At 37.8% G+C, this 23441-nt stretch overlaps 1 protein-coding gene across 9 annotated transcripts in view; it reads right to left on the bottom strand.

Annotated features, from left to right (window-relative positions):
• Nucleotides 1-23441, bottom strand: part of COBL (cordon-bleu WH2 repeat protein) — a 345155-nt gene that overhangs the window by 249123 nt on the left and 72591 nt on the right. Inside the window, exon 1 of one of the 9 annotated variants that reach the window (XM_007500393.3) lies at nucleotides 1769-2471. The exons of the other annotated variants lie outside the window; for them this stretch is intronic. The gene's annotated coding sequence lies outside the window, so the exon portion shown is untranslated. Of the gene's footprint in view, nucleotides 1-1768; nucleotides 2472-23441 lie in introns of those variants that run through there. 9 annotated transcript variants of the gene reach the window in all.

Genomic DNA, 23441 nt, shown 5'->3' with positions numbered 1-23441 from the left:
TTGGACAGGGCTTTAAGGTTTGCAAAATGATTTACAAATATTACTTCATTTGGTCTTCACAATAATCCTAAGAGGCAGATGCAATTATTATCCCCATTTTAAGTGTGAGGAAACTGAGGCTAAAAAGTGAAATGACCTACCCCAAGGTCACACAATCAGCAAGTGTCTAAACTCAGGACCTCAATTTGCTATGTCATCTAGTTGGCTTGGAGGTTACTACAAAAGGCACAAGGAAGACAAAGAAGCCTTCACGACAAATACCTTCTTCTGGGGGCAGAGAAAAAACATGCACCCAAAACATGAAATACAAAATAATTCCAAGGAGGAACCCCTAAAAACTGGGGCAGCCAAGAAAATGCTCTTGTAAAGGGTGGCATTTGAGCTTAGTACTGAATAGAACTGAAAACTCCAAAAGGCAGGAGGGAAGGACAACCTGGACAAAGGCAAAGGTGAGAAAGATGACACGTCATATACAAGGGAATAGCAATTAGTCTGACCTGGCTGGAATACAGTTATGAGGGTGAACAACATGCAATTAATTTGGAAAGACGGTTATGAAGGGCTTTAATGACAAAGTCTGTAGTTTATCCCTAGGGACAGCAAGGGGTCACTGGACAAGAGTGATGTGGTCAGAACTGCTCTTGAGGAATATCAACTGCCAAGCTTTGCAGTAAATCATCAGAAATAGAATAAGCCCTGGATTTAGCATCAGAAGTCCTGCCTTTGGATTCTGAAGTCTGCTGTTTAATGCCCTGATTGGTATACAATATCAGACAACTTTTCCTCTTTCCTTATTTATAAAATGAGGGGGCTAGACCAGATGACCTCCATATTCCCTTCCAGCTATAAGCCCAATGCTCTTCTCAATTTGGTTCCCTGATCAACTTAAAGTTTTTTTTCCCTTTTTTTTTTTTTTTAAGGAAAGGTCTGATTCTCAAAGCAAAATGAGGTATAAGCTGCAATCTTAGTGCCACTCCCAGTGTTGACAGCTGACAAGTACAATTCCATTCATGATGGTTGATCATAAACTTAATTATCAACTCCTGACATCAAGACCACTTTCAATCCAAACCAAAGGACACCCTTTACAATGGCGGTGAAGAGTCCAGCTCTTCTCTTTGTTGGGAGTCACTGGAACATTTAACATTTGGGGTTTTAATACCCTTTGTGCCTCTCACTGGACAAATAAGGAGGGAGTGGCAGGATATTCACTGAACCAGAAAGTCAGGAGTCTCAATGAAGATTCAGATTCAGTCAAAACAATCTAAGAAATACTTCCCAAATTAGAGTTTTACAGTGAAAATGTGGTGATCTTTTTAATTAACCTAAAAATAAAACAGAACAAAAAGACTCTCTTGAGATATCACCCCAAAACACAAGAAATATGCAAAGATAGATTTTCAACAATCGGCAAAATTCTAAACTAAGTACTGGTGTATGGGAATGACCCATTATCCAACCACACAGCAGATCTATTTTCACACAAGAAATACCTAAATAGAAAGAAAGTAAATCCCACAGCTATTACCCAACTTCTGATAAAATTAGCCAAGAGCTCTGAAGGTGTGGATAATTTGCCTATGTATACATATACTGTACCCAGGCACAAATACATTCATGCCCCACTATCAGATACAAACAAGAGCTACACATTGTCGGGCTTTAGCATTACCTAAAAGGATATCTCTTTCCTGAAACAAGTGCTAACATACCGAAGTTTGAACAGTCTTATCAAATTGAAAGAAATGGAGATGATGAGAAAACTTACTGGTTCACAAATCACCTGGCAATATTGTCCTAAGTCCCAAAGTTGCCCCCTATTTCCTGAGCGTGCTTTCTCGTGGCCCTGGGACTCAGCTCCTCCAGGAAGAAAAACAAGCTGTTTCCCTATAGTGTTGCAAGTGGAAGCCAAGGATCTGAAGTAAAGAATAAATAGTTCCTTGTCCTCCACCAGATTAAGAACTCAAGGATGAAGCTGGGCAGTGAGAACAAGCCAAAGCCCTTTGGCCGGATCAAGCTTAGTTATTTATTAATAAAAGTGCAATCTGATGCAACTCAACCAGTTTTAATCCCAGGACAGAAACTATGCTATGCAACTGAAATAACTTAAATGTTTTCTTCAGCAGTCATATACTTTATATGGACCTTACCCTGAGTGAAAGGCAACATGTGAAATTGGAAAGGAATTCTAGACCTGGAAGCAGAAAGGTCTAGGTTCAAATCAAATCTGGAGGCAGGAAGACTGGGTTCAAATCTTGTCTCTGACACTTCTTAGTTGTAAAATTGTGGGCAGACCATTAGGACAAGCATCATTTTCCCTCTTAATAAAATAGGGATACATTAGGACACTAATGCATTGCTGGTAGAGTTGTGAATTGGTCCAAACATTCTGGTAGGCAATTTGGAACTATGCCCAAAGGGCTTTAAAAGACTGCCTGCCCGTTGATCCAGCCATACCACTGATGAGTTTGTACCCCCAAGAGATAATAAGGAAAAAAAAAACTTGTACAAGAATATTCATAGCTGCACTCTTTGTGGTGGCCAAAAATTGGAAAATGAGGAGATGCCCTCCAATTGGGGAATGAATGAACAAATTGTGGTATATGTTGGGAATGGAATACTATTGTTCTCAAAGGAATAATGAACTGGAGGAATTCCATGGGAACTGGAATGACCTCTAGGAATAGATGCAGAGTGAAAGGAGCAGATCTAGGAGAACATTTTACACAGAGACTGATATAGTCACAAAATCAAATGTAAAGGACTTCTCTATTATTAGCAATGCAATGACCCAGGACAATCCAGAAAAACTTATGAGAAAGAACACTATACACATCCAGGGAAAGAACTATGCGATTAGAAACTCATAAGAAAAACATATGATTGATCACATGGTTTGATGGAGATATGACTGGGGATGTTGACTTTAAATGATTACTCATAATAATATGGAAATAGGCTTTGAACAATGATACATGTAAAACCCAGTGGAATTGCTCATTGGTTCCAAGAGTAGGGAGGAAGGAGGGGAGGGAAAGAACATGAATCATGTAACCATGGAACAATATTCTAAATTAATTAATTAAAGAAAAATGGAAAAAATAAAATAGGGATAGAAAATCCTGTAATAATTATATCCCAGTCTTGTTGTAAGGGTCAAATGAGTATTTAAAGTGCTTTGCAAACTTTATAGCACTATTTGACTATCAGGTATTAAGGAGTTTAGTGAAAAATACTTTGCTATATGGGAATGAGAAAATAAAGGAAGGTTAAGTCAGTCTCATTTTGGACAGTCTTTGAACTATTGGCAAAGAAACCTACTTTAATTGTGACTTACTACTTATATGCCTCTTGGCTGGAGTGAGGCATTGAGATAGAAAATAGTTTAAACAAAAATTTGAAGGCTTTGGAATTGAACTTGTTTCAAAGAATGGCTTGACCATCCATAAGAGACAGTCTGATTCCCTTCCTCTTCAGAGAAGGCTTTTTTAAAAACCCTTACTTTCTATCTTGGAGAATTAATTCTAAGGCAGAAGAGTGGAAAGGAACTGGTGTTAAGTGACTTGCCCATTATCGAACAACTAGGAAGCATCTGAGGGCACATTTGAACCCAAGTCCTCCAACTCCAGATATGGTGCTCTATCCACTCTGCTATCTAACTGTCCCTCAGATAAGGCTTTTAAAGAAGGTTACATGAAACAATGAAATCATAAATATACCAATATGTTTATTACCATCCATATTTTTGCCACATTTTAATGATAAGGAATGAAAATTAGAGGAAATCCTACATTGTCAGAGACCACTATGGACTACCTAACTGTCCTCCATCCATGAGGCTATTCATTCTCTAGATCCATGCCATTTTAGCTTGACTCCCTCAGCCCCTCTCCCCTAACGGCTTAGGTACATCTGACAAAAAAGATACTGCCTTCTTCCTAGTCTGCCTGGGAGAAGGCTCTTCTTCCTCTTGATCCAGACCATGACTTGACTCCTTGAGTCACTCCACCTCCTATGCTCCCCTCACCTCCCACCCCACCTGCCTCCTTTCCTTCCAGCCCACCTCTCTACCTCTCTTACCATCTGACTCTTGTCCTGCCTACCCTTGTTCTTGCTGTATCCAGTATCTGATTTGCCCTGCCCATTTTCTCTCTTGCCTTGCCCAGCTTTTCCCTCCCCACTGCTCAACCTAATCCTCTCCTCCCCCCTTGCTTAGCTTCTCTCCCTCCCTCCTCCACCTTCTTTCTTTCCCCTCCTTGCCCAGCCTCCCCTCTGCTCCCCCTTACCCAGCCTCTCTCTTTCCCTCCTGATCAATCCCTCTCTCCACCTGTCTACTCTCTCACTACCTCTCCTCCCTTTTTCTCCAACCACTCAGCTCCAACCTGAACAACAAACCAGGCACCAGTAATCATAGACAACTCAAATACAGGCCTTTTCTCTCTAAGGGATGTTCCCACTTATGATAAAGAAAGGAATTTAGTGAATAGTAGACATCATACACCTTTTTCTCCACAAGACATCGAGAGATTTAAGGGGGGAATTCCCTCCTTTGATGAGGTGGTGATAGTGGTAATTAAAAAGTTTGAGGGTACATATAGAACATACAATCTATATTGGGCAGACATCACAGAATTATTACATGCTTTATTAATGGAAGGTGAGAAACATGGTCCCTTCTATTGTAAATGGGAATGGGTCCCTGAATGAGGATGAAGTACATTGGCCCCTTAAAAATCCTAATTGGGATCCAAATTCAGTTGAAGGTTACATGTGTCTATGTGAGGTCAGGAGTGCATTATTAAAGGGAATGAAAACTTGCTCTGACAAGCCAAATATTTGGACTAAAATTCGAAGACTTGAGACAAGGTGAAAATGAGAGACCATCTCAGTTCATGGACTGACTTACTGTACTCTTTGCTCTGCTCACTTGACTGAAAGAACCTTTTTTTCTTTTCCCTCTCTTTTGATTTATTATTAAAAATCCTATATATTTTTAAATATTAGAAGTATTCATTAATTTTTACTCCTACAGATCACAATGTGGATAATGGCCAAATTAGAAAGAATAGAGTTCACTTTTAGTGAGAAATCTTTTTGATACTCCTCTGTTTGGCTGACCCACTGTCAAATGGAATGTGCAATATGAATTTCTGAATTTTTTATTATTATTTTTCTCTTTATTTTGAATAGGATATTTGATTTTTTCTCTTCCTATTTTTTGTACTTGAGTACATAGAATCGGTACTAATTTTTTTTTTATTTTGAAGGATAAGTTTACAATACATATTAGCCCTAACACCAATGCATACCAAAATGCTTTAGATTATGGAAACTTGCCGTTGATTGTTAAGTATTATGGGACTTTAATAACTGTGTCTGATTTCAGAAGAAGGGATTACTAAAGAGACACTGCACAGTGCAAAGAAGCACAACGTCAGGAGACCAACAATCCCTGTGGGACTGATGAGGATCTATGACAAGACAGAGGACTTGTTTTGAAGTTCAAGGAAACGACTGTTTGACAAATTCAGATGGTGGACTTCCCTGTTACAGGTTTCTACAAGTAACTTCATTTGGCTTTCATTTTGGTTCCCCTCTCCCTGAGATTGAAGGTAAAATCAGACCAGGAAATCATACTTCCCTTTTACCTCAGCCTTTCATTTCCTTCTCTTATAGTATGGCAATTTTCCATAGTCCCAAGTGCTGATGGATAAGTGTAATATTCCTGCAATTGTACTCTATGCTTGTAGGACACACGCTACCTTAATTGGGCTTTGCTGGTGATTCAAGGAACTATTATGGTTTTATTTTTACTTGCAATCTTATACACATAGGAGATACAAATACACACATATACATTTTTATCTAGAATTTAATTTTTTATCTTCTATTTGGTTTTCTTTTGAAAATTAGCTTATATACCTCATAACTCAGTCATGTATCCCAGGGTAATCCTAGTGTTGGTCACACTCTCCTAAGGGGAATTATATAATTATCCTAAAATCCAAGGTATAAGATCTTCTAAAGCAATTTTAGGAAAAGAAAATCACCAACACCCCAAATCAGTAAAGAGGTTCTTTTGAAGAAGGTGCCATAAGAATGTCTAGAGATACCACACACTACTTCAAAAAATCCATAGTGAACTTTGGGATATAATGAACTGATTTGAAGGGGGTTGAACCTATCATTTATTCTAAATGTAACCTTTTATGCCAAAGAGGAGGGCTCTCTAATTGGCTTTTTGTCAATGCGTTTATCAAACATTTTTTGTTTTCTTTCTCTTTTTTCTTTTCTTTTCCTCTTATTCCCCAAATTGTTGTAATTTCCTCCATGTAAAGTGCTCCGGACTTCTGTGTTTCCTGGTGACTTCTCTCCTTGGTGTTGGCATGTGAGGAGGCCAAAAATAGTGGATACAGATTAGAAAGCTAAGTATCTTTATATCTCTCTCCTATTCTTTCCCCCTCTTTTCTCCTCCTCCTACTTTTGATTTAATAAAATTATTAATCTACAGCCAGTTTCTTAAATTTAATTCTTACATTAGCACAATATCTAGAGCATAGTAGGAATTGAATATTAATTGATTGATTGATTTTATCAGTCTGGCACATTCACAGTATGTTTTATAAACTTGCACTACAAATGCCAATCTGCAACTTACCTATAACTTACATAGTCTTCAAGGGATGCTTGCTACATAGAGTTATGACTTGATCAAGATTCCACACCTACTATGTGACAGAGGCAGAAATAAAATCCAAATCTTCCTGACCCCAAGATCAGGCAATCCACTATAATACATTGTCTCTCTCATTTTACAATAAATAAATAATGTCCTTCAGAGGAACTGCTATCTACAACCTGGCTTCCCATTATTTTATTTATGTTCTTGTCATCTCTTATGTGATTGAGCACTTCTCTCTGAAGAAGCATTTTTCTTCCAAAGAAAATCAGAGTGCCGAGACAATAAGGAGATTTCTCATCACCAGTATCCATTTGGCAATGTATTTTCCCAAACTATTAGGTTGTATGTATTTTCAATCCAATGTACTCTATTAACTATCAAACAATGCTATCAAATAGATCCACTATTTTTTTTTTATGATTGTGTGTCAATGGTACTGGTAGAGACAATGAGCCTCAAAGATTTCTAGCTGCCCTATGCTTCAAGTGAAGAGATTCTACAAAATAAAGCCCTCCAAACTACTCATTACCAAGAAATGATGTCTAGTGAGCCTCCCTAACCCCAAGAAAATGAGATAATAGCAAGAGTGATGAGGCTGAGTGGACCAGATCATTGTTGGGAACAGTTTTCTGCATCTCATGCTCTGGGATCTGCTTTATTCTGGTCAGTGATGAAAACCATCTGATCTCTACAAAACTACAGCTGCCACAATCACTCTATTACATTTAGTGCACTATATTAAACCCTCTCTCAATTATTTGTGCACATGTCTTTCTAATTGACTCTAAGCTCTTAAACAGTGGTGTCTATATCATACCTATAGTGGCCTTCCCAAGACATTAGAGGTAGCCAATTGATGCAGTGGATAGAGTGTGGGTCCTTAAGTCCAAAGACTTGAATTCAGTTGGCACACTTACTAGCTGTGTGAACCTGGGGCAAGTAATTTAATTTCTCTTTGCCCTCAGTTTCTTTATTTGTAAAATAGAGTTAATTATAGCAACCATCTCTTACAGTTGATGAGAAGATCAAGTGAGATAATATTTGGAAGCCTCTGGTACATAACTATATAAATTATTATTATATTAGATACTTAAATAGTTTGGAACTGAATTAAAGTTTTGATTTCTCTAACAAAATGAGAAACAGAGAGTGACTTGGCTCAGAGTTTAACTTAAAAAGCATGAGGTGATTCTACTTTTGGGATATATATCCTCACTCCCCCAGTCCCAATCAAAAATGCAAATAAGGATCTGATACACACACATACAACATATCAAAACACTCATAACAGCATTGTAAGGGATAGCAAAGAACTTGAAATCAAACAGAGACCTGTCAGTTGCAAAATGGTTGAAAAAAACTATGGTACATAAATTAATAAAAAATACTGATATAAAGAATTCCAAGAAATAGGGGAAGATTTGTAAAAACTAACACTGAGAGGCTAGCAGAACCAGAAGGATATATGTGTATGTGTACATTTACAAAATGACTACAATAATTTGGAGAAAAGATCACTAGCAGGAAGTTGTACAGGAAAGAACACCAAAACCAATGAAGATCCTGAGAAACAGATAATAAAATATGCCTTCCTTGGCCACCAAGCTCCCTGCCCAGGACTACATTCATGATGTGCCTGACAGACACAAAGAACTTGGCAGACCAAACTGTGGGAGACATTGTCAGTTACTATCACTGTCTCAAATGTTTGTGACTGTTCTTTATCATGAGAGAGCATTCAATGGAGAAGGCAGGAATATTCTCCCTCCACCCAAATGGCTGTGAGTTAAAGATAAAAGGCATCAATAAAATATATATTTTGAAAAGAAAGCAGTGACACTCTTGATCATCAGGGGTAGATAAGGAAGCAGACAATGTTTGTGGTTCCCTTCAGGAAGGGAACTAAAACCTCATCTTTAAGCAAACAGAAAGAAATGGTAGGAAGATGAATAAGTCTGCTCAACAAGCTTCGCAGGAAGGGAATCATATTGGGGGTAGGGAGGGCTGGGAAAAATGGATGCCGTCTCATATTCCTTCTAATAAAGTATGAGAGGAAAGGATGCCAAAAGCTAATAGAGATTCCAAAATTAAAACCACAGAACAATAGCTAAGCTAAAAGTGTTCAGCTCTGAAATGCATTACTGCTCCTCACTGATAAAAAACAATTCCATTTGAGGTTTTATTACTATTGTACATAACTAAAAGGCAGTGAAATCTGATGAGCCAGTTTCTACTAGAATCAGTAACTGACTGAACTGAACACAACCTTGAAAAAGTTTCTCAGGAAAGTTAATCTCGCTTCTCTCTCTCCTCTTCTCTTCCAGCAAACCCCTAGCAGCCAAACCCACCTTCAACATACTTGTAAAATGATGGTTTCTGAAAATGAGGACCAATGTATTGAAACAACTGATGTGTTACAGTAGGAAAACTTCATTTTAGAAACTGCTCTTACAATTGTGTAAATGATCCATAGTCTGTTGCCATTTAGTTGTAAGTGAAGAAGGGGGGGTCAAATCTAATAATTTTGAGGTGTTTTGTTTCTGTCATAGTTAAAACAACGAACATCTTTATAGAATAAGAATGCAATAAGAAAAACATTTCATTTTCTCCCTTCATGTCTTCTTCTACCTGAAAGTAGCTTAATTGTGTGGTAGCCAAGCTTCTAGAATATTGAGATACATTTAAAAAAAGCTAACAGAAATCTAGTTAAAAAATTGGTTTAATTCAAAAATAGGGGGAACCCTATTCTTGAGCACTGCCCAGGAAGTGAGGGGTACCTTTAACTACTCTGCTGAAAATATGATACTCGTTCACCTTCTAGTCCAGCGTTTCTCAAAATAGGGATTGGGATTCCCAAAGGAATTATGGAAACCTGACCCTAAGCATTCCAAATAACAGTGGAGTTGTAGAACTGAACCATAGATTGATTATATATATGGGGAGGCAACCTCCCCTCTCTATTGTTTGGACCCTTCCATCCAGTCATTGAGAACAATCATGACTCTAGGTGTGGCAGTTACAGCACAGACTTTGTTGCTGCTCCTAGCAAAAGACTCCTTTGTAAAGGAGGTCACCAGGATTAAAAAGTAGAGAAATTGCAAAGACTAGCTTTCTACACACTCCTCAATTACCAGTGATCTACTGTGGCTTTGCAGACAAAAATACAATGATCATAGGAGTGGTCAAGTGGATCAAGCCTTGTGCTTTATCAGGAAAACCCAAGTTCAAATCCAGTCTCCAATGCTTACTAGTATTCTTGGACAAATCATTTAACTTTTGTTTGCCTTAGTTTTCTCAGCTGTAAAATGGGAATAATAACTGTACCTACCTTGAAGGGTTGTTGTAAGGATCAAATGAGATTATATTTTTAAAGCAGTTATATAGTGCCTGGCCCATAGCAAGTATACTAGAAACACTGGCTATTATTATCATGTAAAAGTGAAGTAGGAAGGAGGAGATTGTCCATATATAGTTTTTGCATTGCATTACACTGTATGAAATGTTTTCCCATACAGTATCTTATTTCTTCTCTGGGGTGAAATTGTGCTTACATAGCAGATAAGGAAACTGAGGTACTGTGAAGAGATATAAAAAGTATTGTTGGGCTTTTTTTAGTCATTAAATAGAAACTGCCTCATTCCTCTGATTGCAATCAATCAACAAGCATTTTAAAATCACCTACTGTGTACTCTCAGGTAGGTAGGTGATGCTGTGGATAGGACACTAGACAGGAAGTCCTTCATTCAAATCTAGCCTCAGACACTTATTAGCTGTGTTGACTCTAGGTGAGTTTTTTAACCTCAGTTTCTTCATCTATAAATGGGCTGGAGGAGGAAATGGCAAATCAGTCCAATACCTTTCCCCCCAAAAAAAACCCAAATGGGATCCCAAAAAGTTGGGCATGACTACTAAAACAACAGAACAACAATGATGTACTCAGCACTGTGCTAGGTCCTGGGGACATAAGACAAGAAGTTACATTCTATGGGAAGACTATAGAGTTCAATGGTCTTTAAAGTGGGAGGGATGGCACGGCCTCTAAGAGACTGCTTATCGACCCATTGAAGAGCGGGATGATAGTGCTTGTCTCTCTCTTAACACTGAGAACCAAGCAAGGACTTATCTCCAACATAATCATATCACCCTATTCACCTGTTATGGCTCAGCACTTTCCCCAACTTCCTCCCAATATTGGCTTTCAGTGGCTGCCCCAGCATAACCTCCCAGGGATCTGGGCACCCGAAGCAGCTATGGAAGGAAAAATCCCCATCCTACTCATCCCACATCATCATAGTAATAGGTAGCATTTATAAAACATGTATATAAATGATCATATAACTTACATAAAATATGTACTTGGTATATTTATATAATTTAGATCATATTTACTTATATAACTTAAATGTTTGCAGAGTGCATTATATATGCTATTTCCCTTGATCTTTGCCACAAAACTGATCTCCACTTTCAGACAAGGAAATTAAGACTCATAGACATAAAGTGACTTGCACATGTGAACTAGGATTTGAACTAGGGTCTTCCTGATTCTAAATCCAGCACTTTATGTACTGTGCTATCTAATGGTCTTTCCAGATCACCTTGGAAATACTCCAAATATAAGAAACTCCCATCCACATTCACCCACATACTTTTTTTTCCATTATAAAAGAATGAGTCACAGATATGGAAGGACTATGATCTCTACCACAGATCTCTTGATATTTCCCTTGCAGTCAAACCCAATCATCTTTAGAACTTCTGCCCTACTCTTGAGGATACCACCATCCTTCCTGTTATTACGCTTTCTCAATTTCAACACCATCATCAACTCCTCTCCTCTCCATCCCCATAACCAGTCAGTTGCAATTTCTACTTCCAAGGCCATCTCTCATATCAGACAATTCCCATGCCTCATTCCTCTACTCCACAGAAGCAACTCACAGAAATGGTCATATCCTTATTCTTGCTCTTCCCTCACAAGTGGTTCATTTTCACATCCACAGTCCTAACCTTTTGTCATCCTCTCTCCTGTGAACACTGTTCTTCATGTTCATCATGACCTTCAATTGCTCTCCCCCTTGATTCTTTCCTAAGGCCTTCCCTCTTGCATGGGCTTCACCTGTGATGTCAAACTCAAAACGGAAACACAGCTTCTAATCTATACATAAATATCCTTCTAGGCTGGATATTGATTTAATCTTAAAAAGTAATATTATCTATGTTTTATCGTATTTTTATTTCTTTTGTTAAACATTTCCTAATCACATTTTAATCTGGTTCAGGAAGCATGTGAAAGTATTGTGGGAAATGTGTTTTGATACCTCTACGATGCCCTCTCCAATCTCCCTTTCTTTATCTCAACCTCTTGAATCAACTTAACTCTTCACCTACTTCTACCCATAATTCTATTGTGCACCCTTTTCTGATCATACCTTACCAAGCCCCAGCCTGGGTTAGAACACCATCTACCATCTACCTCCTTCATGCCTATTCACATAGCCCTGAAAGAAGTTGGAGGAAATCATAAAATCATGCTGACTGAGACCTCTACATTTTTATGTTATCTGATCTAAACCGGAGCAAGCAAGCATTCTGTTGCCATCCAGAAGAATGAATGGCTATTCCAGTTCCTGCAGTGATCCCTCTATTCCATACCTTTTTGTCCCTTCTCAAGACTCCCATGGCATCCTTTGGGCTAAGCGGAGGATCTCACCTCCTACTTCACCAAAAATGCTCCCTCTCTCCTGCCTGCAGCCCTTTGCATTACTGTCACTCTTGCCTGGAATGTTCTGCCTCATCTCTACCTTTTCATCTCCCTGGTTTTCTTCAACATTGCTCAGAAGACCTTCACCTACTCTATATACATCTTGCATGTACCTAGTAAAGAAAAGGAAATGCAAGAAGATATAAATATAAGATTTTGCATGGAGACTTCAACTCTTTACTGAAGCAAAATTTTAGCTGATACTCATTTTGCTTATCTTGTTGGGCACAGGACTATCCTTTTCACTGAGTTTTGGTTTCCAGTGAATCAGAATCAGCCTTGCCCAGATGAGGGAAAGAGAAAAGGAAAGTAACTATGTGTTGGAATGAGGCGATGGGGTGTTGCTGGGCAATAGTTTTAGAAGTGTTGAAAAGAAAGCAGTCTAACACACAAAGCCAAAAGTTAAAAAAAAATGGACAGAGAACAAATTTCTCACACCAGTGGAGATAATAGGAACAGCAGCTGAGGAGGTTTGCAGGCTAAGTGGTTTACATTGGATTTGATTTACAGGAGCTGACATTGAGCTTAGAGAGGCCTTGAGAATAAGACAAGGGGTGAGAAAAGACATGGAAGCCCAAATCAAATGGGTAGAAGTATATGTCACTGATAGAAACTTTGTCATATGACAAATCTCTTTATTCTTCGTTGTTCCAGAATATAACAAGATGGGCTGGAAAAAAAATCAATGGCTGTAGAAGCCTGATAAGGTTTGCCTTTTGTTTCTGGGTAATGCTACCTTGTAATTGGTATGATCATTTCTAACATTCCAATATTTTTCATAGACAATTCGTATATTTTAACTTCTTTTCATCTCAGTCCTACTGGTGGGAAAATAATCTCAACTTGGTTTCCCTTATTAGTTGAGTAAGTTTTTTTGGGGGGGGGAGACAAAATTCATTTTTGAACAAGAATTAAATATTATAATACATATTGAAAAAGTATGAACAATAAATAGCATTTTCCCAGATATTGATCGCAGCCTATAGCCATTATTTAATTCACTCATAATCTAGTAAATATTTCCTTATGTTGAAGACACTGTGTTAGTTAGGCAAAGCTAACTCAGCACAGGCTGTCTGCCTATAATGCCAACCAAGACTCTTCTCTCTCCTTGCTGTCATTTCACAGAATCCTTAGCTTTAAAGGAAGATCCACTCAATTCCCATATACTACACGGGACCTATTGTGAATCCCCAGTTACCCATGTCCTAGACCTCAATTAAACTTTATTTACTTGGTTAATATTTTATAGTTACTTATCTGTGTATATGATATTTATCCCCAACAGAAGACTGGCATAAATGTAGTCAGCAAAGCATAAGAGACAGAATGTTAGGCTTGGAAGCAGTCAAACCTGATTAAAATCCCATTTCAGACATTTATTAGTTCTGTGACCATGGGTAAACTACCTAAGCACCCTTGGCCTGGGTTCTTCATCTATAAAATGGGGGAGGGATTAGTAGACTTTTAAGTCCCTCCCAACTCCACAACTATGATCTTATTACATTAGGTATTCATGAAATACGTGCTGAATGAACAAACGATAAAAAAGTGTATTGGCAGTGGCTGCCCACAAAGAGATTATAATGTAGAAAAGACAAAATGGGAACAATGAATTTGGTTTGCAATTAAAAAAGAAAGTTAGGCCACGATAAATCATGAAAAATGTAAATAGTAAAAACTAAGAGTTCATATGAATTTAGCTTAAACACTTTCCTTATATTCTAACACTGTCCACCTATTGTTTTTGATACTCAAAATGCTTTAATTTAAGGTATCGAGTTGGTACAGCAGTCAGAGAGCCACACATGGGTTCAGGATGACCTTAGTGGTTCAAATTCATCATGACTGTAGGATGCTGGGCAACTCCCTTAATTTCTTTCTGTCTCCATTCTCTCAAATGTAAAATGGGGATATGATGGCACCTACCTTCCAAAGTTGTCATGAAGATAAAATGAGGTAATATTTGTAAGACACTTTGCAAATTTTAAAGCTCCATATAAATGCCAGCTATGAATGGGGAAATATGCTTAAAGGAGGTAGCTTTTAAAATAGAAGGAAAGACTACAAAGATTTATGTGAGTTTTTAAGTAAGAAAAAGTCTGCGGTGCTTAATACTGGCTGAAAAATATGCAAAACTCCAACTTATTTAAGAAGGCAATGTAAGCACTGGGGGTGTGGGTATTTGAAGAAACTACTATGTGCCATCTGTTCAAAAAGTGTAATTCCAGACCAACCTCAAGGCAGGGTCCTAATACAATATTTCTAGGGGGCACAGTGAACAGAGAGTTAATCTTGGAGTCAGGAAGACCAAAGGTCAACTATGGCCTCAGACACTAGCTGTGTGACTCTGGGCAAAGTAACTAAACTGTTCTCTGCCTCAGTTTCCTAATTATAAAACGGGGATAAACAATAGCACCTACATCCCTAGGGTTGCTGTGAGGATCAAATTAGATAACATTTATGAAGAACTTAGATATGTGCTTCGTACATAGTAACCCCTTAATAAATGTATCCTTCTTTCCCTCCTTCCCTCCCTTGCTCTTAGCACAAGACCTTGCCTGTGAGGGCTGCTTAGCATGGATTTTGTTCAGGGTTAAGGAAGGTGAGATGACTATAGAGTTCAAATTAGTGGGTACAGACACCCACCCAATCACAATTAGTAGTTTAACACATGTCCTTTAGGTCCAAAAACAGCTACAGGAGCAAATGAAAATATTGTAACTGCACTATTAGCATTTGGAGAGTACCAAACTGTGCCTATTCCAGTTATGCACTCAAGTATTTGTTGACTTGGTTTTAATATGCCTTGTTTCATCACCTAGGTTTTCTGTAACTTAAAATGGAATCTCTAGAACTTAATATACAAATGTGAGCCTTAACTGCGTAATTTTTACCCAAAGTGGTTATAAGGATAAAATAATATTTGTAAAGTACTTTGCAAACATTAAAGCAGCATGAAAATGCTATTATTGTTGTAGTGGTTATTGCTTTTTTCCCTTTGATGAAAAAAGAAAACTACCATTTCCTGTTACTTCCTTAAGCAGTTTTGAAATACCAGTTGAAAAAAAAGGGATAGCTCTCCACTTGCCAGATATCCTCTGAGGGGGAAAAAAATTCCAGAGCTCTAGTTTTCCTCATTTCAATATGTAACATGAAGAATATCAGCACTTTAAAGCAATAAAAATCCATCTGGGATGATGTCTCTTTTTACAGAGAAAGAAAAAGGGTCCAAAGAGGTTAAGTGACTCACCTAAGATTACACAGCTAGTAAAATGTGAAGTCAATATTATAACCTGAGTCTCTTGTAATTTTGGAGGAGTTGGGATTATAACCTGAGTTTCTTCTAGTAAGTGACAAAACCAAGATTAAAACCAGTCTCTTGTAGTTAATGGAGGAGTCAGAATTATAATCTGAGTCCCTTTATATCCAATCTAGTGGTCTTTCCAGTATAACATACTGCCTCCTAGTAGTCAAGCTGGTCTAATGTAACTTGCAAAGGTGGCACTTCCTAGTTATTCACAAACCTACTCATTCATTATTTAACAAACACCCACTACTTCAAGGCATCTTTGTTCCCTGTTACTCCCACTTTAACAATATAGTGAGAGATGTCTCAGATTTCAAGTAGGTTACATTTTTTGTGTCACAAAGAACTGTACCATAGCAACTAGATTCCCAAAGCTCTGCTTTTAAAACTAATCAAGGTAAGAAGGTTTCATCACAATTAAAATGTTTTCCAAGCCAAAAAAAAAAGTTTCTCTTTTTTTTTCTTCACTTCATTGGACATGGGTATGGACTTATAATAAAACCTGACAAGCAAGTCAGATGACTAGTACATGATTCCAGTAATTTCTGCTATTGATCCAAGTGGGATGCAAGAAATCCACTTATAAGAATATGGAGGCTCATGCCCTTTTTACTGTACAAGGGAATCCACGAGACCTAGAAAAATATCAAGAAAAATATGGAAATATACATATTAGTCTTACTCTCTCCTTTATATATTTTCAGCTCCAGAAAGGAAATACTGTATTTATATTTAATACCTGTGACTTGAATTCTACAGCTTTATTTTAAGCTTTTATCCAAAGCCACAGTTTAATTTACTTTATATGAAATCTCCATAACAACTGAATAATGATGAAGGAGAGAAAGGTGTGCATGGATGGTGCCAATAGGAAGCCAGCATGCACAAGCTGCAAGTATTATCTTGGGTGTATCCATTTTCAGATGCTATCATAGTTAGTTGATAATTTTCAAGTATATTGATTAAGATCTAGCCTTACTCTGCAAAAATAATTTTTCTAAAGCACAGGACTTATCTTTTATGCATATGTATCCCTAGGATCTTGGACAGTGCCTAGACCATAGTAAGTCTTTAATAAAATGTTTGTTGACTGATTCACAGTCCACTACAGTCAAAAATACGTATTAGAACCAGTCTCTTTTGCAAAAAATGTACAATGTCCATATGGCCTTTTTTTTTTCTTTAATGAATTCTGATCTTTTCCCTGACAGAAATAAAAACAGAAAGCTTGGTTATCAGATAGCCAGTTCTTGTCTACATTATTTTAAATCATCCTTTTAGTTGGTACTTAAAATATGTTCCTTTGCATTCAATCACAAATATTCAGAGCCACAATTCTACTTTCTATGTTCTCCTAATGATGTTAATGGATCAAAAGCAAGTAAAAGTGATGCAGAGACACTCTGAACAGAAATACACTAGTGGGATTATCAGAGCTTCTTAATGATGAGATATTACAGTTGCTATTAAGAAACTATATTACTGTAGCTTCACTGTTGTCTTTATAATTGCTATTTTGCATCATGAAACTAACCATTCTGGCCCAGGAATCAGACATGAATTCATTTTTCTTTAAAGCCAAAATACATTCTTCAAACTAAATGCATTTAAATCATCTAGGGATTCAGTGCTAATTAGATGAATGCTTGTTTTTTTTTTTAATAAAAAAGCAAGTCAAGAAAATCTAGTAATCCACCAACTAAAATTTATGAATGAACTTTTAAAATTCAAGTGAAAACAAAGCAAAGCTCTATCTTATGTAAATGAATACCTTTTAAAGCAACATACATTTTTAGGTAAATAAACTGGCCTTATTCTAAAGCAGTGTCTTTAGAACTATGGCATGAATAATATTCTCTGATAATGAGATCTTTAAGTGCTTCAGTGACTGTCTTGTGTTTTGAAAGGGATGCAAGGCAAGTTTGCCTCATACTGGCAACATGGAATAAGGATACGAGTGGTAATAGTGGAGTCAGAAGACTTCAGTTTGAAACCAAGTTCTGGCACTTATTACCTATGACACTGGGCAGGCTCTTTGCATCTCAGTTTCCTCACGTGTAAAATGAAGAGGTTGGTTGAGATGACCTTTAAGACTTTCTTAAGGTTTAGATTTGTGACTGTGAAAATTCTCCTTTGTGGAAGAGAAAATTGGAGTATGTGTCAAGACCCACCAATACCAAAGTCTCTGTCGGTCAACGAAGTGCTGAAAAGTGTGTAAAACTCTTCCAGGCCAGTGTTCTTAGCAGTAGCTGAGATGCTATTGAATCATGCCCCATATGAGTGAGTAGCGGTCAGGTGGGGTGAGGGAAGACGACAGAGGGAAAAGGATGCCACAATTCAGGACCCAAAACAGGTTATTACACATTGGGAGAATAATTAATATTTAGTTGTTGCTAGCGATTTAAAAGTAGCTGCCAACGTGCCACTAAGATTCAATAAGAAGAGCATTGTTTCATTGTTGCTTGGCCCAGAATACTGGCATTTAACTACAGTTCACAGCAGTGCTGGGTTTCATTGTGTTTAATCTTTTTTCCCTGAGTTGTGTGATGACTTGGGCACCAAGATGTGAATCTGATGGGGTAAGTGCTGTCTTTGTGTGTCTCTCTGAGGAGATTGAGTCTTTATAAAGTCCCTCTAGTCTCATCTACCAAAGGAAATGAGGCGGAAAGCTCATTACTATCACTGGGAAAGCAAGATAAAAATGTTTGTTGAAATGAATTAAATGTTTGTTCCAAGTATAATTATTTATGTAGTACTAGTTCATTAGTTATTCTATAATTGTAGCCCCTAACCTAAGAAGTTCTAAAGAAATAGCTGAGACTATGAATGCTTCCAACCAAAATTCTGGTCACTGATCCTCGCTTCCTATTCAATCCACTAAGTATTGATTAGGAATTTGCTATTCATAAGGCATTGTGCTAGAGGGTGGTGATAGAATGACAACTTAACCAGCCCTCAACAATTATGTTCTACTGGGAAAATGCAAGAAAACAGGTTAAGTATACACATGATCATTGGAGAAGGGTAAAGTGGGAATAACGAGAAGGTTAGAAAGGCTTCCTACAGAATAGCCTTAGAGAAAGTGACGATTCTCAGAGCAAAAGATGATGAAGCTTCATTTGAGATCAGCCTGGGCCAAAGCTCAGGGGATCAGTGACCCTTCCATGGCCAGAACCACAGAATGAATATAAAATTGTTGGGTAAGATGGAGAGGGAGGAAGTAAATAGGCCAGTTTAGCTGAAATACAGAGACTATGAGGGCAAGTAATGTGACATCAATCTGAGAAAGAAGGCTAGAACAGAATACTAAGGATTTAAAATGCTACACTATGGAATTTGTATTTTATTCTAGAAACAATAAGGAGCTACTGAGGTTCTTTGGCAATGAAATGTTATGGTCAGACTCATGCTTTGGAAAATTATTTTGGCAGCTGTATGGACAGTTTGGACCACAAAGAGACTGGGAAAAAAGAGAGGCAAATGTAGAAACTATTGCAATGATTCAATGACATGATAAGAACTGGAATGAATGGAGGAAAAGGGATGATTATGAGATTTATGGTGGATCAAAAAGCTTCAGCATCTGAGGTTTCCCTCCTATAATTCACAAGGGTGAGTTAGCAGGAAGATACTGGCTTATACTTCCCTTTACTGACCCAGTCCCATACCTCTGCCAAAGCTTATAGTAATAATAGGCTATCACTTGGAAACTGCCTATGTTTGTTGAAGTTAATTAAATGTCTGTTCCAAGTAGAGTTGTCCATAGAGGACTATTTCATTAATTAGTGAATATCTGTTTCTGGGGAGTACGACTGGACAGGGCAGGTATATTTACTGACAGACAGACAGACAGACAGACAAGCTAAAGCATTCACTATGGGCCAGGAACTATACTAAGCAGTAGGGTGATATAAACAAGAAAACAAGGCAGCCCCTACTCTCAATGATCTAACAGGAAAAAACAAAACCTAAAGGGAAACTGGAAACTAGGGGGAGATAGGACTACAGATGGTATATTGCATGAACTTTCAGATGCGGTCACTGTGTTATTATTTTTGCTTAACTGTTTTATTATATTTCCAGGCATTCTCATAGAGTGGCAGTCATGTGGAAATATTTGTAAAGCAAAACTAAAACATATTAGTAAAACTTTTAAAAGAATAATTTTAGATGTTGCCTTACCTTATTCTTGTTCCTTCAATTATGAGAAGAAAATGCTCTAATCATGACTAATAATTGGGACAGCTAAGTGGCCTGGTGGATGGAAGGCTCTGACTGAAGTCAAGACAACCTAAATTCAAAATCCAGTCTCAGACACTTAGTAGCTAGTGGCTGAGGGCAAGTCACTTAGCCTTTGTCTCTTTAAGTTTCTTAAACTGTAAAATGAGATAACAATAGCATCTATCTCCCAGAATTGTTGTCAGGATTAAACAAAACATTTGTAAAGCACTTAGTGTAGTACCTGGCACACAGTTGGTATTTAATAAATATATGTTTCGTTCTTTTCCCTCTTAATCAAATAGTTTTATATGGATAGCCACGCTTGAGACAGGCACTCCATTCATTTCAATAAACATTTATTATTATCTTACCCCCTTGGGCAGTCTTTAAATAATAATAATGGATCTGGTAGTTCTAGTCAAAGGCTCAGTAATCCCCGAGTTGGCCTCAAAATTACACTGTCCCAATTTGGTCAGGTATATGATGAGGAACTTAGCTGTCTGTTAATTGGATAACAGGCAGTTTAAGAATAAATATGTGGGGATGGTTTAGTAGTCACACTGTCAATGGGGATGAGGACACAGTGATTCTATGGACAGAGGGAATGAAGTGGGAGACAACAGGCAGATTCTTCCAGGCTAAGCGATATTATATAACATACACTTGATTAATCTTAGTTGAGATATTTCCTCCAATAGCAATCAGACATGGGAACCAGAAGAGAAGCCCTCAGCTCCTAATACTACCTACCATACATGATGTCCAACCTTAGTCAAGTTGCTTAGCAAATCACAGGCTTGGAAAATAGTCAGGCCTCAACTTTCTCAAAAGTAAAATAAAGGAGTTGATGGATCCTGACAGTAATTCCCAGATATCTAATTTTATAACCTTTCATGGACATGAATTTGAAAGATATATAGAATAAAAACATTGAATTTCAACTTGGGAACGGATTACACCATCATTCCCCAGCACCAATCCAAATTGCTAACTATACATCACCTTTTTATATCATCATTTCAAAATCATTTTTTTTTGTTTTGAATATCATGCTTTTATTTAACTAATTGCTAAACCATCAAAAACCTGGTCAATGTCCTCAATGTGTGTGAGGTCAGAGGCAAGCACAGGAGGAATAAAGGATCGACTTTACGTTAAGGTTCTTCTAAAACTATCCCAAGACTATCTTCCTTCACCATTTTACGATGTTCCTTAAAATTCACGTCATTAAAATACATCTGAGTTAAGATATGGAATCCTGCAGAGATTATTACTGCAATGATTGAGGTATTCTTACCTGATGGGATTAGGATGCATTAATTTATAAGAAGTTATTATCCACCTGGTACGTAACAGTAGAGGACTGCTGAATGGCTTTGTCACTTGGGTCACCCTAAAGCATGAAGTGCCTTTGATAAGCAGGGGAGGGTTAAGGCATACCAGTTAGAATGGGGAGTGGGAGAGGCATTTGGAGTGGCCAAATAAGAGAGTAGATATGAGGTACTAGAGAGGCCTGGAAAAGAGGACAGAGCCAAGGGATGGAAAGGCACCTATGGGAGATCTGAAATATATGAAAGGTAAATGAATCTGCTTAATAATTCTGCCAAGGGCTGCTTCTCCACTGGTTACTTTCCCTTTTTTCTTCTTTTTTAGACACCATTAGGATAAAATATCCTGTAGCTTGGTATAAAAGAAGACATATAGCTAACAGAAACCACACTGGAAAGGAGAGGGGAGGAAATACTAAAGGAGCTGGAGCACCTTCTCCAGTAGCTCTGTTCCTTACAGAGGAAACTGGGGGCATTTTTTATTTTCTTTTGTGTTTATAGCTTGTCCCTCCCCTTTTCTTTCACTTCCAGTGAGAAAGTGAATGCAGGTGGAGTATCAATAAAGGCTGAAAAATAAATGTTGGCACCAGACCTGAGGGACAGTCAACAATCTGCCAGCGATCCCACATCTGGGATACAGTTACCTTCCCCAAAGGGTCTGACAAGGAATTGGCTGAGGGAAGGGAGATGCTCCTTTAGTGCCTGACTGACCACACTATGTGGACGGGCTTCCTGATTTGAGTTTCCTCTCCATGTGCAAGAAGAAATTTCCAAATCAGTGACAGGCAATGAAGCTAAATAAAGAGACCAGATGGTACATCTATATGTCAATATGATTTTCATATTTTGATCCCAAAGTAAAATTCAGAGTGTAATGTTCTCTCCTCTAGCGGCAAACAGTAGATGATTTGCTTAGGAAATTATATTAGGATAATGATACCGTATAGAGGCGCACAGTCAACAGATTCAGGAAAAACCAGGTTCAAATCTGACACCTGCCATGTGACTTGGAGTATTTTGATGGAAGAAGTTCCCTACACCAACACCCCCCCCAGTTCATCATGAAATCATAGATTAGGTAAATGTGTATTTAATCCACCCTTACAGGCTTTACATTTTTCTAATTCCACTTCATATACTTCTCAGTTTTCAAAGAGTTTAGAAGTAAAAGGAATGATTTCTCTCTACTGGTATCTAAAAATATCACAATTACTCCCTTTACCACTTAATAAGCAAATCGTTTAGCACCTGAAGAAATGCAGTGAGAGGGAAAGGATGTGAATGGGAATTTCCTAAATTGCTCTGAGCTTCCCCAGACCCAATCCTTCAACAAACATACATGTAATCCTTTACTTCAGCCACAAATACTGCCTATTACAGGCTATCGTCAAGGTCAAAGTGGGCTGGAGTCCACTATGGATTTGCTGGAGTCTAAAATCCTCAGACTTCTCAGTCAGTTGACTTAAAGCTCTCTTTGGGATTATCTGATAAATTACACTATTGGAACTTTTCCCAACTCAGCTCAAACTCAACATATCCCAAGTTTATCTCATTTTTCCAAACCAAGTCTTCCTCCTGAATTACTTTCTTTCTTTATAGTATAAGAATTTTCCTAATCACTGACTCAAAACTTTAGACAAGAAGGGTGAGGGAGAGGGAAGCGTTAGCTTGGAATTCCATCAGCTGCCACATTTACAGATTCACCAATATTTCTATCTCCTGCATTTTTCTCCTAATACCACTTCAAACCTTTATTACTTCTTGCCTAGGAGTACTATGAAAGACTTATTTCTCCCTAATCTAATTTTTCTGTTACCAGATTTATTCTCCAAAATAATAGTTCCAATCATAACATCACAGCATTTGGGAGCTGTAAGGGCCATCCAGTGCAACCTATATATCCCCATCACAACATGGGGAAAGTCGTTATCCAGCATTGGCACCCAAATTCAGAACAAACAATTCAGTTCAGTTCTTTTCCCCTTTTATTATACGTGAATAAATTCTTACTTAAAGCCTGGCCATGGACTTCTGTCCAATGCATGAAGCCCAAACTCCTCAGCCTGAGAATAAAGGCTTTCTACAATATAGTACATATAATCCACTTGTCCAGGTTTCCCCTCTATATACAGTCAC

The sequence above is a fragment of the Monodelphis domestica genome, chromosome 7 (assembly GCF_027887165.1).
Source record: "Monodelphis domestica isolate mMonDom1 chromosome 7, mMonDom1.pri, whole genome shotgun sequence".
Taxonomy (NCBI): Eukaryota; Metazoa; Chordata; class Mammalia; order Didelphimorphia; family Didelphidae; genus Monodelphis; species Monodelphis domestica.
This window is presented reverse-complemented; position numbering and strand designations above follow the sequence as displayed.